This window comes from Rana temporaria, unplaced genomic scaffold (genome assembly GCF_905171775.1).
Source record: "Rana temporaria unplaced genomic scaffold, aRanTem1.1, whole genome shotgun sequence".
NCBI classification, from domain to species: domain Eukaryota; kingdom Metazoa; phylum Chordata; class Amphibia; order Anura; family Ranidae; genus Rana; species Rana temporaria.
The window spans coordinates 125,706-131,094 of record NW_024404523.1 but is presented as its reverse complement, the minus strand read 5'-3'; positions in this window follow the sequence as shown (position 1 = coordinate 131,094).

Genomic DNA, 5,389 nt, shown 5'->3' with positions numbered 1-5,389 from the left:
CTTTTACGGTTTTTTTGAAAACGCAATTTACGTTTAGTGATTTTTTTATCGGTTATAATGTAATCCTATGGAGCAGGTTTAGAGTGTGTCATGTGACCTTTAGAGTGGAGATCATCCACAAAAACTATTATCTTTAAAAAAAGGGGGAACAAATTGCTCTCACGCCCACAAGATCTACTTGTCATACACAATTTATATATCAAAACGTAGGTATGCTTGTCTGGTTTCAGGCAATGTGATCAGTTTTGTGATACGTATTTTAGTTTTAGTTCCAGGAGCTTCTAAAGGACAAGAGTCATGTTAAAAAGTCTAAAAAAAATTTCTGCAAAACACACAAAGACGCTCTTTTCTAAATCGCTGACATGGCCACATTTTTAAGTTTATCAACATAAATTTCATATCGATGCGTTCACAAGGGCCGTGTCTTTCAAACGGTGAAGTCGCTGTATCGATCGCATGTACGGTTGTGGATTTATTACGTTTTGTTTGAAGGCTTCGATGACTGATTTTGTGTGTGGATGAAAGCGTTTCTAATGGTATTTTGATTCCCTAAATAGCTTTCCTTACCTCAGTGCAGTCCTCCTCCCCCACCTCATGTGGAGAAAGCCTCTTGAGGGGGGAGGGGCGACCAGGCAAGTCAGGACACTCTCTATATTGCAGATAGAGAAAGGCGCTGTGTGATATTAGGCTTTATAAGTAATGAAGGAACACTGCTTGTATGTCCTAATGATAGTGTAGTGGTTATGGTGATTGGCTTTTGTGCGGGCTCAGCAATTCAGCTATTCAGCATTCCCACTCGCATTTTCCTCAGGAAATGCATTGTCTAGTTTTAATTTTAATTTTAATTTTATTCCGTACGTTTTTTGGCTCTGCGTAACTTCTGCATACTTTCAGCTATTGAGACCATTTAACTTTTAAAATGTTCGTCTCATTCAGCTAACGATGGGACTTCTTCAAGTTTTTTTGTACTATTTATACTTTTTAAAATATTAAGCTTTTAGACACTTTTTTTTAACATTGAAGTCAATGAGAACATCCTTTTTCCTGCTTCAAAACACACGTTCTGCCAAAAGTTTCAGCTCCTTCATACTTTCACTTACAGACACCAAACAAACTTTAAAGCGGTCACAAAATATTCAGCTATCCAAACATGACTTTTCAGATTGATATCTTTTACGGTTTTTGTGAAAACGCAATTTACGTTTAGCGCTTTTTTCAGAAAATGGAATCGGTTATAATGTAACCCTATGGAAGGGATTTAGAGTGTGTCATGTGACCTTTACAGTGGAGATCTTTGAAAACAAAAATTATCTTTAAAAAAAGGGCGAACAAATTGCTCTCACGCCCACAAGATCTACTTGTCATACACAATTTATATATCAAAACGTAGGTATGCTTGTCTGGTTTCAGGCAATGTGATCAGTTTTGTGATACGTATTTTAGTTTTAGTTCCAGGAGCTTCTAAAGGACAAGAGTGACAAAACCACTCTCATTGACCGTCCATGTTAAAAATTTTAAAAATTTTCCTGCAAAACACACAAAGACGCTCTTTTCTAAATCGCTGGCATGGCCACAATTTTAAGTTTATCAACATAAATTTCATATCGATGCGTTCACAAGGGCCGTGTCTTTCAAACGGTGAAGTCGCTGTATCGATCGCATGTACGGTTGTGGATTTATTACGTTTTGTTTGGAGGCGTAATTAATGTATTGGTCTGTGAATTAAAAGGCGTTTGTAATGGAATTTCTTTCCATAAATAGCTTTCTACCTCAGTGCAATATTCCTCCTCACTGACCTGGGGGGAGGGGAAACCTCTTGAGGGGGGAGGGGCGACCAGGAAGTCAGCATACTCTCTACTTTGCAGATAGAGAAAGGAGCTGTGTGTCCTAAAGATAGTGTAGTGGTTATGGTGAATGGCTTTGGTGCGGGCTCAGCAATTCAGCATTCCCACTCGCATTTTCCTCAGGGAATGCATTTTCTAGTTAGTGGGAATGCTTTCATAAGCATTCCCAGTATTGATATTCGTTTTTTATTATTAGTGGGAATGCTTTAATAAGCATTCCCAGTATTGATATTCGTTTTTTATTATTCTTCTTCTTAATTTTATTCCGTACGTTTTTTGGCTCTGCGTAACTTCTGCATACTTTCAGCTATTGAGACCATTTAACTTTTAAAATGTTCGTCTCATTCAGCTAACGATGGGACTTCTTCAAGTTTTTTTGTACTATTTATACTTTTTAAAATATTAAGCTTTTAGACACTTTTTTTTAACATTGAAGTCAATGAGAACATCCTTTTTCCTGCTTCAAAACACACGTTCTGCCAAAAGTTTCAGCTCCTTCATACTTTCACTTACAGACACCAAACAAACTTTAAAGCGGTCACAAAATATTCAGCTATCCAAACATGACTTTTTAGATTGATATCTTATACGGTTTTTGTGAAAACGCAATTTACGTTTAGTGATTTTTTTATCGGTTATAATGTAATCCTATGGAGCAGGTTTAGAGTGTGTCATGTGACCTTTAGAGTGGAGATCTTTGAAAACAAAAATTATCTTTAAAAAAAGGGCGAACAAATTGCTCTCACGCCCACAAGATCTACTTGTCATACACAATTTATATATCAAAACGTAGGTATGCTTGTCTGGTTTCAGGCAATGTGATCAGTTTTGTGATACGTATTTTAGTTTTAGTTCCAGGAGCTTCTAAAGGACAAGAGTGACAAAACCACTCTCATTGACCGTCCATGTTAAAAATTTTAAAAATTTTCCTGCAAAACACACAAAGACGCTCTTTTCTAAATCGCTGGCATGGCCACAATTTTAAGTTTATCAACATAAATTTCATATCGATGCGTTCACAAGGGCCGTGTCTTTCAAACGGTGAAGTCGCTGTATCGATCGCATGTACGGTTGTGGATTTATTACGTTTTGTTTGGAGGCGTAATTAATGTATTGGTCTGTGAATTAAAAGGCGTTTGTAATGGAATTTCTTTCCATAAATAGCTTTCCTTACCTCAGGGCAATATTCCTCCTCACTGACCTGGGGGGAGGGGAAACCTCTTGAGGGGGGAGGGGCGACCAGGAAGTCAGGATACTCTCTACTTTGCAGATAGAGAAAGGAGCTGTGTGTCCTAAAGATAGTGTAGTGGTTATGGTGAATGGCTTTGGTGCGGGCTCAGCAATTCAGCATTCCCACTCGCATTTTCCTCAGGGAATGCATTTTCTAGTTCTTAATTTTAATTTTAATTTTATTCCGTACGTTTTTTGGCTCTGCGTAACTCCTGCATACTTTCAGCTATTGAGACCATTCAACTATTAAAATGTTCGTCTCGTTCAGCTAACGATGGGACTTCTTCAAGTTTTTTTGTACTATTTATACTTTTTAAAATATTAAGCTTTTAGACACTTTTTTTTAACATTGAAGTCAATGAGAACATGCTTTTTACCGCTTCAAAACACACGTTCTGCCAAAAGTTTCAGCTCCTTCATACTTTCACTTACAGACACCAAACAAACTTTAAAGCGGTCACAAAATATTCAGCTATCCAAACATGACTTTTTAGATTGATATCTTTTACGGTTTTTGTGAAAACGCAATTTACGTTTAGTGATATTTTATCGGTTATAATGTAATCCTATGGAGCAGGTTTAGAGTGTGTCATGTGACCTTTAGAGTGCAGATCATCCACAAAAAATATTATCTTTAAAAAAAGGGGGAACAAATTGCTCTCACGCCCACAAGATCTACTTGTCATACACAATTTATATATCAAAACGTAGGTATGCTTGTCTGGTTTCAGGCAATGTGATCAGTTTTGTGATACGTATTTTAGTTTTAGTTCCAGGAGCTTCTAAAGGACAAGAGTCATGTTAAAAAGTCTAAAAAATGTTTCTGCAAAACACACAAAGACGCTCTTTTCTAAATCGCTGACATGGCCACATTTTTGAGTTTATCAACATAAATTTCATATCGATGCGTTCACAAGGGCCGTGTCTTTCAAACGGTGAAGTCGCTGTATCGATCGCATGTACGGTTGTGGATTTATTACGTTTTGTTTGAAGGCTTCGATAACTGATTTTGTGTGTGGATGAAAGCGTTTCTAATGGTATTTTGATTCCCTAAATAGCTTTCTTTACCTCAGTGCAGTCCTCCTCCCCCACCTCATGTGGAGAAAGCCTCTTGAGGGGGGAGGGGCGACCAGTCAAGTCAGGACACTCTCTATATTGCAGATAGAGAAAGGAGCTGTGTGATATTAGGCTTTATAAGTACTGAAGGAACACTGCTTGTATGTCCTAAAGATAGTGTAGTGGTTATGGTGAATGGCTTTTGTGCGGGCTCAGCAATTCAGCTATTCAGCATTCCCACTCGCATTTTCCTCAGGAAATGCATCGTCTAGTTATTCTTTTTATTCTTATCCTTTATTCCGTACGTTTTTTGGCTCTGCGTAACTTCTGCATACTTTGAGCTATTGAGACCATTCAACTATTAAAATGTTCGTCTCGTTCAGCTAACGATGGGACTTCTTCAAGTTTTTTTGTACTATTTATACTTTTTAAAATATTAAGCTTTTAGACACTTTTTTTTAACATTGAAGTCAATGAGAACATGCTTTTTACCGCTTCAAAACACACGTTCTGCCAAAAGTTTCAGCTCCCTTATACTTTCACTTACAGACACCAAACAAACTTTAAAGCGGTCACAAAATATTCAGCTATCCAAACATGACTTTTTAGATTGATATCTTTTACGTTTTTTGTGAAAACGCAATTTACGTTTAGTGATATTTTATCGGTTATAATGTAATCCTATGGAGCAGGTTTAGAGTGTGTCATGTGACCTTTAGAGTGCAGATCATCCACAAAAAATATTATCTTTAAAAAAAGGGGGAACAAATTGCTCTCACGCCCACAAGATCTACTTGTCATACACAATTTATATATCAAAACGTAGGTATGCTTGTCTGGTTTCATGCAATGTGATCAGTTTTGTGATACGTATTTTAGTTTTAGTTCCAGGAGCTTCTAAAGGACAAGAGTCATGTTAAAAAGTCTAAAAAATGTTTCTGCAAAACACACAAAGACGCTCTTTTCTAAATCGCTGGCATGGCCACAATTTTAAGTTTATCAACATAAATTTTATACTGATTTGTTCACAAAAGTCTTGTGTTTCAAACGGTGAAGTCGCTGTATCGATCGCATGTACGGTTGTGGATTTATTACGTTTTGTTTGAAGGCTTCGATAACTGATTTTGTGTGTGGATGAAAGCGTTTCTAATGGTATTTTGATTCCCTAAATAGCTTTCCTTACCTCAGTGCAGTCCTCCTCCCCCACCTCATGTGGAGAAAGCCTCTTGAGGGGGGAGGGGCGACCAGGCAAGTCAGGA